Source organism: Hyperolius riggenbachi, chromosome 6, assembly GCF_040937935.1.
Source record: "Hyperolius riggenbachi isolate aHypRig1 chromosome 6, aHypRig1.pri, whole genome shotgun sequence".
Classification (NCBI taxonomy): domain Eukaryota; kingdom Metazoa; phylum Chordata; class Amphibia; order Anura; family Hyperoliidae; genus Hyperolius; species Hyperolius riggenbachi.
Genome location: NC_090651.1, coordinates 316174296 through 316187947, shown reverse-complemented (window position 1 = coordinate 316187947; position 13652 = coordinate 316174296). Strand labels below are relative to the sequence as shown.

Sequence of the window (13652 nt, the reverse complement as noted above, 5' to 3'; positions counted from 1 at the left end):
CGCCTCAGATCAATAGAACCAAGATTTGACGTGTAGTATCCCTATGCCTAGGAACAGCTGGGGGATCTGTCTTAGCTGAAGTGACAGCCTGGGGGGAAGGTGTTAATTAGCTTGGACATATCCCCTGTGGAAGGCACAATTCCCCTTTTGGTTCTGGGAACCAGGTGACACTTAGCTGATCTCATGGAGATGTTAATTAACCAAAGGATGCCTAGGTACAGCCAGGCAGGCTACGAATCCACGGGAGGTCTTGACACCTTGCTCACTGGTAAAGATCAAAGGGAAGCCAGCTGTTAGGTTTATTCAGGATGTGTTCTAGCTGCTGAGTCTCATAGCATAATCCATAACTTCCCAGATCTGTCATATTTCTGGGGTTCCTGAGATGGCAGCTTCGCCAAACGTGGGGGAAGTGTAGCATGAGCCCCGGTGCTGGTTCTGAGGAAGTTTCAGAACATTCTGAGGTAAGGACTGCCAGTTAGGCAGTTTGAAAATGCCCTGATGATACCACAGGGGTCCCACCCCTCATGTCTGGTATCAGGGCGCTGGGTAAATCGAGACAGACCTGAAAATGTTAATAAATCTGCCCTGACCTGTACGGTTCTGTGAGATAGAGCCCATATATGGGTAGATATGATTTCTAGCCCCCAGGATAAGGGGAGGGCTCATCTCATCTTCTAAGGGGGTGTATGGCTCCCCGCCCTCACTCCCTCCTACTGAAGCAGGGGCATAAGAATGGCTGAGGACCCAAACTCAGTGTCCTCCAGACTGAAACATCTTGCACTCATGAGATGCCAGCTTGAGGATATGCTGGCATCCACCTGGTCTGAACTCTGAACTTTGATTGAAATCCAGAACTGATTTTTCCCACAAAAAGGACATCTTTCCAGGAACTAAGTATTTTTCTCCCTTCTTTAATTTTTCATACTGGCTATTACTGTTTTAATAATTGTTGATTTTAATAATTGTCTGTATATATTAATTATTTATATTGCGTGAATAAACGACTTTCTCCAAGTCATTCACTGTCTGCTACCCTGCTTATCAGCACACACAGAACTGATCCCGGGTCTCTGAAGATACGCTACTGTTTGTTTGTTGTTGGCTAGACAGAATACCGTGTGTTTAACCGTTTTATTCGCAGGACTAGTCAGTCAGTTAGTGGGCTCCACGGTCCCATGGTAACCGCGGTGGTGGCAGTTTACTCTGAACCAGTGGGTGACGTTGTAAATACCCGTGTCTCACAGGCTCCCTTCTGAGTTGTCTGTGGCTAATTCTTAACGGTTCCTGCGCATTGACTGCGACCAGAGTTCGCACGATCTGTGCGCTGGCACCGTTTAGAAGGCTAAGTGCGGTCAGCCACTAGGGCTCCTGTGACAATGTATATCTTCAGGTTTGAACCGGTTGGGAACTTTGCAAGCTTCTTGCAGTTGGGAGAACACTGTCTCAAATGAAGGAAGACTATTAAGGCCCAAAAAGGACAGCAATGCGTTAGACCATTTGACCTTTCCTAAATGTTGTTTGCTGAGCACATGTTCGACCATGCAGACAAGAGCTATGTGTTTGTAATAATAAAGCCCATTTGATTTCATTAATGTTACATCTCTTGACTGGACATCTTTGCTTTGAGGGGGGATAGCAGGAAGAAACAGGATCTCTCTGAATAGTCCATGATGGACTGTGTCAAGTCCTTGCTGAAGCAGGTCATTAAGTAATTCCAAAATGCAGCCAATTCGATTTAAAGCTTTAGCCCTATCAATCCTCCAGACATCTTTTATTTTGCTGGCTCTCTGCAGGAGCTCAGTCATGGGCAGGCTGTCCTTCTGCATCCCTAAAGTCTGTAAACGTACCAGTCTTTCTGGTCTCAGAAATTCAACTTCTCCAGGAAAACACCCTTCTTCAGGATCATACAGTAATGACACCTTTCCCTTTGGATGCACAAGTTTCCCAATAAACTGCATTCTGCCATTAGAAGATGGGATACAAGGTTTAGACATCAGTAGCTTATCAAGACATTTATTCTGGAGATCAATGGCATGAAGTACTAACTTATTTCTGTCCTCTACACTTATATCCTCCAGCTGTTCAAATATTATCTCCTTGTAGAACCTCTCAGAGTTGTAAAAATTCTTCTCCAGTTCACTGAAGCAAGAACTTGCGCTGAAACTTTTTCTCACCCATTTTGGAAGGCTTACTGCCATATATGGCTTTTTAAGTAGCGAGGAAAATACCTTTTTGGCAAGATGTTGTATGATCTCATCTTGGATATCTTCTAGATCTAAAAAGCAGGCATGTTTGACTGTGCACCATTCTTGGCCATTGCTAAACAGAGCAGGGAGTGAGTTTCTCAGTCCAAAAGTAACAGCATGGTAAAATCTTTTAACTGCTCCTGCGTAAAAGGTGTTGACTTTTGTGGTGTCTGGCCAAAATGTGTAGTAGTCGTAGTCCTGCAAGTCACCCTGTTGATACAAGCTCTGTAACTGAGTCAGTGCTGTTATCATTGCAACCAGGAGCGCATCACAGAGCAGTTTCTTATTCCAGTCGCCTTTTACAGTTGTATCCCATAGGTTTTTGCGATTTGACATGACAGCAAAAGTCCCATTGATGTGAAAGGGAAGGCTAGAGGACACAGGCAGGGGAAGGTAACAGAAAACCATGCCTTGGAATTCTTCCAAAGCGGGGGTCCATTTCTCATAATTGGGACATTTCTTTAGAGGAAGGGCAATTCCGGAAACTGGCAAACTGAAGATATTTTTATCTTCTACAAACATCTGGTATGATTAATTGACACCAAGACTGGATTGCGTTAGATAATACTTGCTCTCAATGGCTGTAATTTGTTCAGTCAGTTTTATGATATTTGAAGTGGTAAAGTCCAAGATTAGTAGCGGTGTTTCAAGCTTCTTAGATGTTTCAATCTGTTCTTTTTGCAAGGACACCTCCAGGGGCACAGCCAGTGTTTGGACTATTTCTTTTTGAACGTGCACTTTTATAATCTTCTCTTTAGGGTCACAACCATCAGAAAGGACATTTAATTCTACTTCCCTCACATGTTTTAAGAAAATGAGAAGTGTGTCAGCAAAAGCCTCAAAATCATTCATGAGCGTATAGATTTGTTCTTCGCTGAAGGCTTGGTGACAGATTTTTGAGTCATTAGCTTCTTTTTCAGTCCGGAATGGCAAGCGAATAAGAGTTCCATCAAAGAAGAAAGGTTGTTCAAATTCACAGCCAAACACACCGAGGAAAGGCTGGAATTGGTCAGGAAAGGCATGAAGAGGTTTAGAATTATTTTGGAGATCCAACTTCATTCCTGGGTTATTGCTTAGAATGTGTTTCTGTAAGTGATTGACATTGGGATCAAATACGAGTATGGTGGACCTACTTAGAATTGCAGGCACATCCGTAATATGGTAGACAGTGTTAAAACCCAAGCCAAATTTTCCAATTTTGTGGGCCTGTGTTTCTTTAGTGGCTGCACCAATTCGCGTAATGTTTATAAAGTCCTTCTGTGTGAATGTGCTGTTGTTGTAAGACCACAGTGCAGGTCCATGACAGCTAGCCATGCCTGGATCTATGAGAGTTTGTCGATTATCCAAGTTCTGTCTCATATCCACCAAAAATTTGCACTCTGTTGCATCTGCATCTTCTGAATTTTGTATGAGTTCTTTAAAAATCTCTGCGAGTTCACTGTATTCCCGAAGGATGTTTCTAATGAGAAGAGTCACTGGTTCAGATGGTCCCCATGGCTCAAAAAACTCTGGCTTTAATACCTTAGTGCTCAGAAGCTGAACCTTCAAAAATCTTGCCGTTGCCACAGAAACCTCTTCATGTACAATAGAACAGTCCATGTCATTAGCAAAGGTACTTGATAAATTCTGTTTATCAATATCACAAAACAAAGTTTTGGACAGTGGCTCTAATGCAAATCCATGGCTTCGAGACTGAACTGGTATAGGAAGGTCATCTGTTCCATCTACAGAATTTGCTTTCATCCAGTCCAAGATCAGAACTGCAAGTTTTAAGTCTTTGTATGTTCCAAGGCCTGAAGAAACACCTTGTAGGCGCTCTTTTAATTTGTACAGCACTTCAACTACCTCTTGGTTTGACAAGGTTTTCTTTACACCACATCTTGTGAAGAGAGGCTGGTAGGCTAGGTAACTCGAAGGAATACTTTTGGCAAAGGAGCTGAGATCCAAGCCATCAGGATAGGACATAACAATCTCAAGTGGGGACGAAAAGCCATTTCCATTCCATATTAGAAGTTCAGAGAGAAGATGATCATGGAACTGGGAAAGATTATCTTGCATGTAATCATATACCTTCTGCAGCTTCCGTTCAAAGGAGTTTTCTTTTGCACCATTTTTGTACTGTTTACAAAGAGCTTTAAGATGTTCATTTACTTTTGTAGGAGGTGGCTGCTTACTTAAGCCAAGAGTGGCATTTGACTTTTCTGAGAAGTCACTTGTAAAAGCCATTGAAAATCCAACAATGTCACGATACACAACAGTTCTCACATTTACTGGTTGGCTGAAAACCAACTGTGAATTGTAATTCTTAGCTGGAACCCAGGGAAGGTTGCAGAGTTTCTGTAAGCTGTGATGAGGAAATCGAGATAAAACACTAGTTTCATTGCAAACTTTGACCAGTGCTTTGGCCTTTGCAGCAGAGTGATGTGATCCATTTTTCCTTACAGTTTCAGCAATTTGTAGAACCTCATCAGGTGTAAGATCCTCTATGGAGCCCTTTAGCCCCAACTTCTTCAGTGAAGCCAACACAGAATCTTCATGATAATCTGAGGGTGGGAATTTTTCAAGTGCAAGCAGCTCCTTTAGAATGTCTATTTTTGGTTAAAAAAGAGCACACGGTTGGGTAAAATGACCATTGGAAGGTATGAAGTTCAGATCTCTGCATAGGTTCTTCAGCTGGCCACTCTGAGTAAAAAGCACTTGTCCATTTCTCAGTATCCACAACATGGCACTTTCGGCTTTGTTTGGAAGAGCAGCATATTTTTTATTTTGGATTGCGGTCACGGTCATCAAAGCCACATCTGCCGCATTCAGCAGTCTGATTTGCATTTGCTGGAGCATCCTTCGGTCAGATTCATCTCTGCATTTTATTACTATGTTCGGCAAAATCAGGTCATGAGGGACAGCTGGGACAGTGTCCTTCTGGATGGCATCTAAACCACGTGCAGCCACCTGTTTGGGGTTTGTAGCTGCAATAGATGGGGCACTGCAGAAGATTGGTAGTTTGTGCAGAATATCCAGCTCTGAGGGCGTGAAGGAGTAGGCTTGAGAAAGCACTTCACAAAGCAGCTTTATATGTTCATCAGTAGCCTCCATGAGTACTTTTGAGATCTGATTTACATCCAAGTGGGTGAAGGCTTTCAGGATATTATTTGAGGTTGGTGCCAGAAGGTACATGTCCAGGTTTTTATGCCACAACCAAGAGTTCTTACGTCGTAGGACAGTACAGCCGGCTTTCTCCAGGATTGCCGAGATGCAGTCAGCCAGGCTGTGGCGGTCGCAGTTTTGTAGAAGTAATGTTGTCTTTCTTTTTAGCCGTGCAAGCTGAATTTCAGAAGAACTTTCATCCACCAGATTTAAGGGCACAATGGGCTGCTGTTCAAAGGAGTCCAGTGTAGGATATCGTTGGAGGAAGGTCCACAGTGCAGTAATCCATTGTAGTGGTGGATGGTCCCGATTTTGTGGATACCAGGTGACTTTATCAGGACAAAGAAGCCAACTTCCTGGAAGAGCTTCACGTAGCCGTCTACATACTACATCTTCGTTTAAGCATACCAGGTTCTTGAAGGTTTCTGGGGAAGAAAAGAAAAATCAGGATATTATGGTCTTATTAAGGCTTCACTATTAACTGCCTAGTAAAGGAATACAGCCAAATTTAATGGACATTTTGCATAACAAACCAGTTCTGCGTCCACTTGTACAGAATTATACCCTCACATCTCAAAATACACTTTAGATCTGTATTATCCCTTCAACCAACCTCCTCTATGGTCATACAGAATGACAAATAGCAAAAATGGTTAATAAAATGTAATTTTGTGTAGATGCAAAGCTTATGTTAATTTTATGCAAATGCATGCAGCTTGAGATAGAACAAACCAAATGCCATAGCTGGTGATGCTGATACCATCTATATTTAACCCAAAACACAATTGCTGCGTAATTTTTTGGAGGTGTCTGGGCTGAAAACGGTCATGTCCCAGTTGTGCGGTCGGACTTTGGACACAATGTGGGCTGCACGACCGCTGACTGGAACCTAGTCCTGATGTTAATTGACAACCATTTTTTTATTTTAACTCCCCACATAATAGTTTAGTGTTTCCAAACATGATGCTACATGTCTCATTTACCCTAAACATTTTTTAGAAGCAATGTAAAGGCCACTTCCGGTTTTCCTATCCGGATATCTGAATCTGTGCGGATATCCCGGATAATGTGTTTAGATATCCGCGGATACCAAAAAGTTCAGATTCGGATATCGGATTCGGATCCGGATATCTGGGTATCCGGATCCGAAATCAATTCGGATTTTGAAAAGGGGTATCCGAGCAGCACTGATTGGAAGCCTCTTAAAGTAAACCTGAGACAGGCAAAGTAAGAGATTTTATACTTGCCAGGGGCTTCCTCTAGCCCCACGAGCACCAACGCGTCCCTCGCCCTCCTCCTCAGTGGTTCCGTTCACCCGATATTGATCCCGGTAATCTGTCTCAGCCGCACCAGTCAGCTCTTCTGTGCATGCGCAGAGGGGCCGACTGGCACAGCTGAGCCAGGTTACCACGTGAACGAAGGCACTCGGGAGGATGGCGAGGGATACATCAGTGCTCATGGGGCTGGAGGAAGCCGTGGATAAGTATAAAATCTCTTACTTTGCCTGTCTCAGGTACATTTTAAGGATCCAGGAGGAAAAGTATTTAACTTTTCCCTTTTGGAAAGTCATAGGTTTGCTTCAATATTAATAGAAATGTTAAATCATCTCAAAATTATGAGCATTTCACTGACCATCTCCATTAAAGGAAACCTGAAGTGTGAAGGGTATAGAGGCTGCCATATCTATTTTCTTTTAAAATTATACCAGCTGCCTGTCTTCATGCTGATCTCTTTGGCTGCTGTAATGTCTGAATCACACACCTGAAAAAGGCATGCAGCTAATCTAGCCACACTTCAGTAAAACATCTGACCTGCATGCTTGGCATATCTATGGCATACATGTCAAACTCTGGCCTGCAGGCCAAATCTGTCCTGCAGAGCCATTACATTTGGCCGCAGGTGGTTTTCCCACTTTGCATTATGTTTGGCCAACTCTTTGGCCCACCATTGAAGCTATATTGGGGTAAAGCCTTAGATCACCAGGGAAACCATATGGGGGAGGGAGGGGGAAAGCACTAGATGCCAAGGAGCTGTTTTGGGGGAGGGGTAGGTCTCTGGATACCAGGTAACTGTTTAGAGGTGTGAGTGAGGACCACTAGACACTAGGAAACTATTGAGGGTAACCACTAGACACCAGGGAACTGTATAGGGGAGGGGGCCACTAGACACCAGAGAACTATGTAAAAGTGGGATGGAAGGGGCCACTAGACACCAGGGAACTGTATGGGGGGGAGCATTAGACAACAGAGAATGTTTTAAGAGATAGAGGTAACCACTAGGCATTGAGGTTGGCCCTTGTGACCTTGTCCTAGTGTTCAGTTTCGGCCCACTTTGTATTTGAGTTTGACATCCCAGGTCTATGGCTACAAGTATTCGAGAGAGAGATCAGTAGGACAACCAGGCAATCTGCATAGTTTAAAAGGAAATAAACAATGGCAGCCTTTTCACGTCAGGTGTCCTTTTGGACCAATTCTACTCAGAATGTATATTTTGGTATTGGATGATCATAATAATAGGTTAATATATGCAAGCTGTCCACTCTCCAGAAATAATAAACATCTTCCCATGGTGGGGGCAAGCACCCAACACCTTCAAAAAAGCACTCAAAACCCACTTCTTCAAGGAGGCCTAAATCAACTCAACACTGCCCTAACCCTCTCTGCCAAGAACTTCTTGATGCACCCCCTCCCTTCGTGTCACCACCCCCTCCCTCTAGACTGTAAGCCTTTGGCGGTGTGCGCTTTACCCAGAATTATGGGACTTATGGTATTTTTACCACTACCACTCCAGTGTATGATCTGGCATTGTATTACTATCTGCATTGTGTTGTGTATCTTATTGCTTGTTACTATTGTTGTATCTATTGTCTATTATCTGTATTGTGCTGTCACCCCTGTTATTGTCTGTAATCCTATTTATTGTACAGTGCTGTGTAATATGTTGGCGCTATATAAATCCAATACATAATAATAATCTTCACAGGTAATTAATCGTGCAAGGCCATGACAAAAGACTAAGGCTGCTTTCACAGTGGGACGTTACAGGCGCACGTTAGAGCAGCCTGTAACGCAGCCCAACTCACAGTAATGAAAAATCAATGGGCTGTTCACAGTGCCCACGTTGCGTTACGTTGTAACGCAAGACGTCAAGACAACGTACTGCATGCAGTACTTTAGACGCGGCTAAGCCGCGTTAGACTGTTTGCACATGCTCAGTAATGTTGGGGAGGAGCGGAGAGCGGCCAGGCACATGGCTAATTAATATTCACTGCACTTTGTGACGTGTGCAGTGTTTACTTCCTGGAGCGGCCACTCTGTGCGGCGATTGGCTGGCGGGACCACGTGATGCCGCATGCGTCCAAGAGTACGCATCACGGCATCACGGACGCCAGAGTGAGCTGCACAACGCGGCTCACTCTGACGTCCACATCAAAGAGCACCAGGCGTTGCGTTAGGGGCACGTTATGCGACCATAACATCCCCTAAAACGCAACGTCCTCGTGTGTAAGTAGCCTAAAGGGTCAGTCAATGTAGTTCTCCTGGAATGAAGAACCTACTGCTAGGGGTTTTACATGCACAACCTCAATTTAGTAGAAACCCACTGATGTATGGTGGCAATCGTTTACAGCCCTCATCTGGGTCATATCATACCATAGTGAGGTCTATGAACTCAACGCAATGTCATCTTCCTAACATGTGCATTGCCAAAGAAAGCTATAGTGGGCCTCAAGAGAATAAGATTGGCAACAACTGCACCTTCTGTCATGTATCAAGCACATTTTTATCCCATCAAAAAAAAAGTTGACATAAAACCATTTAAAGGGCAACTGAAGCAAGAGGGATATGGAGGCTGCCATATTTATTTCCTTTTAAGCAATACCGGTTGCCTGGCTATCCTGCTAATCCTCTGCCTCTAATATTTTTAGCCATAAACCCTAAACAAGCATGCAGCAGATCAGGTGTTTCTGACATTGTCATATTTTGACAAGATTAGCTGCATGCTTGTTTCTGGCATTATTCAGACACTACTGCATCCTAATAGAGCAGCAGGACAACCAGGCAACTAGTATTGTATAAAAAGAAATAAAAATGGCAGCCTCCATATATTTCTCACTTCAGTTGTCCTTTAACCATTTATGCAGCGTCGGCGTGAGCTTCACGTCCGCAGCGGCAGGTGCTAGAGCTGCAGGGACGCGCTAGTCACGTTCCCTGCAGTCTGGGGGGTCTGCAGGCGATCGTGTGGACAGATGCCCGTGATTGCACTGCTGCTGCTAGCAGGGGGGATTGGCTGCCAAGTCCCCTGTGCCAATCCGAGCAACTCCGCCGAGAATAAACTGTTTTGTTCAAAAACAGTGTTTATTCTTACATAGAGCAGCCGCGTTATCTCCCACCGCTGATTTCTGCTGCCCGATCATTAAGTTTATGAATGGAAACAATGTTTCCATTCATAATCTCCCCACCGCCACCGTGATCGGAGGCTTCCGATGGAAGCCTACGTCACTTCCCCTAGTTACAATGTAACAATACATTGTATCCTATGTAGCATACAAAGTACGCTAATAGGATTTTTTTTTTCTCAGCGGGGACATCTTGTGGCCAAATAGTAAAGTACACCTACTGACTTTAGGGAAGAAAAAAAGAATCATATTTATGACAAGAGGGCGTATAATTATGAAATAATGGACTAAAAATGAGTGATGGATGTAAAACTGAAAACATGCACCTTTATTTCCAAATAAAATATTGTCACCATACATTATACTAGGGATATAATTTTAACGTTGCAATAACCCGGGATAAATGGCAAAATAAAATGTGTGGGGTTTAATTATGGTAGCATAAATTATTTTAAAACTATAATGGCTGAAAACTGAAAAACAATGATTTTTTTCAATTTTTTTTGTTATTATTCCCATCATAATGCATTTAGAATAAAATAATTATTAGCATAATGTACGACCCAAAGAAAGCCTAATTGGTGGCAGAACAAACAAGGTATAGATCATTTAGTTGTGATAAGTAGTGATAAAGTTATTGGGGAATGAATGGGAGAAGTGCTGACAGGTGAAAATTCCTCTCGTCCATAAGGTGCAAAATACACACGGGCTGAAATGGTTAAAGTGGAACTTTATCCCAGGATTGAACTTCATGCCAATCAGTACCCCCTAATCCACAATAAATCTTCACCTCTTCTCAAATAGATCATCAAGGAGGGTTGTGTGACTGATAGTGACTGAAACCCCTCCCATGGTGTCTACTAAGGGCCATGGCCCAAGGGGCCATTCTTAGGCAAAGGCATTCCAGGCCATTGCAATGAGTGCTATTTGTCCTGGGGAAACCATGCCCCTGAATTCCCCCGTGCCACCTCTACCCCTGCTGTCCCTTTGTGCCTCCTGTCTCCCTGTGCCACCTCTGCCCTCCTGCGCTTCCCTCTGTCCCCCATTGTGATGCCTTCTGTTCCCTTTTGTGACTCCCTCTGCTCTCATCAGTGTGCCTCCTTTTGTCCTCCTGTGCCTCTTTCTGTACAATATACAATACAATAACATTTGTAAAGCGCTTTTCTCCCATAGGACTCAAAGTGCATAGTTGTGTCTCAGATTAATACAGTGCTGCAGGCTGGGTTGTGTTATAGAGGAAATAATCAGGTGTTCATGAATGCCAGACTGAAGAGGTAGGTTTTCAGTTTAGACTTAAATGCTTCCAGGGATGGAGCTGTCCACTCCTGATTGGGAGTGGCAGGGAGTTCCAAAGTGTAGGGGCAGCATGACAAAAGGCTCGGTCTCCAAAGGTTTTGAGGTGGACTCTGGGGGTGACCAAGGTATTACATCCTTTTGATCTGAGATTGTGGGGGATGTGATGCACCTGTCCCTTTCTGTCCCTTTGCACTGCCTTTCCCCCCTGAGCATCCCTCTGTACACCCTTTGTGCCTCCGTCTGCCCCCTTTGTGCCCCCTTCTGTCCCCTTTGTGCCCCCTTCTGTCCCCTTTGTGCCCCCTATTTTCTGCATTTATGCCTAATTTTCCCCTGTAAAATGCCTTTAAAATTAAACAATGCTTAGAAACAAAAAATATTACGTAAAGACAGCCTAGATTATCCTGAAAAAAGCAATATACATAACTTTGATGGCACAAGTTATTAAACATGGTATTGCTGTGACAACAAATGCCAAAACTGGGGTAAAAACTCTGAAACCGGAAGTGGTTAAATTTGTATGCAGGATGAAATGATTTGCACCCAATTAACTGCCTCTACCCAGCAACAGCCCTGAAGGTGACTCTATAGTGCAGCATCAGGCCGCTGGTGGTAACACAGGCATGAATGATGCTTCCGTTATACAAGCAGATACCTCTAACAAACGCATGTCAAACTCTGGCCCGTGGGCCAAATCTGGCCTGCAGAGCCATGAAATTTGTCCCACAAGTAGCTTCCCCACTGTGCATAGCTTGGCCCACTCTAAACCACCAGGGAAGCTATGTTGAGAGTGAAGGCCTAAATAACTGGGAAGCCATATGGGGGAGGGAGGGGAAAGCACAAGACACCAGGAAACTGTATGGGGGGGGGGGGGGGGGGGAGTACCACTAAACACCAGGGAACTGTATGGGGGGGGGGGCATTATACACAAGGGAACTTTATGAAGGAGGGACGTGGCCGCTGTTCATTGAGGTTGGCCGCCGACCTGGTCCCAGTGTTCATTTGTGACCCACTTTGTATTTGACACCCCCACTTCAATATCCCATTAGCCACCTCTTCTCCAGTGGCCTTCAGACCAGGAGGAAATAAGCAAACCAGGTTCACTTGAGGGGATTTGGTCAGGAGGTCTCTCCACAAGGGTGACAGGAATGTTAAAATCCAACACACAACATTGCTACATTCACACAAAACCCAAAGTAGGCATTTAAGTTTTGTATTTAAACAATGCAAATATCCTTACTGGCTTTTCCAAGATCTGTGAAGAACAGCCGGAGATCAGCGGGCAGATCTTCAGGAATAAACCTATGTGCAAGTCCAGGTAATAAGACTCTGTGTACAAAAACAAAACAACAGAAAAACAAAATGTTAGTGACTATGAAACATAATGCACCCCTTTTGCATAAGCCACACACTTCCTTACATCCCACTGTCACGCCCTGGTCTCAACCACTGAGGGGGTGGAGACTCAATGGGACTGCACTGCTGAAGTGGCAAGATCACGTAGTATGCCGCCAAGCCACTATAGCATCGCCTTAAAGGACAACTGAAGAGAGAACAGTATGGAGGCTGCCATATTATTTCCTTTTACACAATGCCAGTTGCCTGGCAGCCCTGCTGATCTATGTGGCTACATCTGACAATAATGTCAGAAACACCTGATCTGCTGCATGCTTGTTCAGGGTCTATGGTTAAAAGTATTAGAGGCAGAGGATCCGCAGGACAGCCAGGCAACTGGTATTGCTTAAAGCAGGGCTGTGGAGTCGGAGTTGGAGTTGGAGTCGGATGTCAAGGAGTCAGAGTCAAGGAGTCGGGGCAAGTTTTGGCACCCGGAGTTGGAGTAGTTGATTTCATAAACTGAGGAGTCAGATGATTTTTGTACAAAATCCACATCCCTGTTAAGTATTAGACTAAGGAGTCGGAGTCGAGGTAGGAGCCATTTTGGGTACTCGGAGTCGTGGTTTCATAAACTGAGGAGTCAGATGATTTTTGTACAAAATCCACAGCCCTGTTAAAGAGACACTGAAGCGAGACTAAATCTCGCTTCAGGTCTTATATATAGCAGGGGCACGTGTGCCCCTGCTAAAACGCCGCTATCCCGCGGCTTAACGGGGGTCCCTTCACCCCCAACCCACCCCCCGCAAACCTGGGTCGGAAAAAGGTCGCTGGAGCTGATCTTCCTGGAGGCAGGGCTAACGGCTGCAGCCCTGCCTCCAGTCGCGTCTATCAGACGCGCATCGCCGCCTCTCCCCCGCCCCTCTCAGTGAAGGAAGACTGAGAGGGGCGGGGGAGAGGCGGAGGTACGCGTCTGACAGACGCGCATGGGGCAGGGCTGCGGCGGTTAGCCCTGCCCCAACCAGGAAGCGCTCCCCCGCTGCTCGGAGGGGGTTTGGGGGGACAGGGACCCCCGTTAAGCCGCGCTATAGCGGCGTTTTAGCAGGGGCACGCATGCCCCTGCTAGCTATGAGGTCTGAAGCGAGATCTATTCTCGCTTCAGACTCTCTTTAAGTATTAGACTAAGGAGTCGGAGTCGGAGCCATTTTGGGTACCTGGAGTGGGAGTTGGAGTCGTGGTTT

General features: G+C 44.8%; 1 pseudogene; it reads right to left on the bottom strand.

Moving 5' to 3' along the window:
* Positions 1-13652, bottom strand: part of LOC137522181 (sacsin-like) — a 74445-nt pseudogene that overhangs the window by 12334 nt on the left and 48459 nt on the right.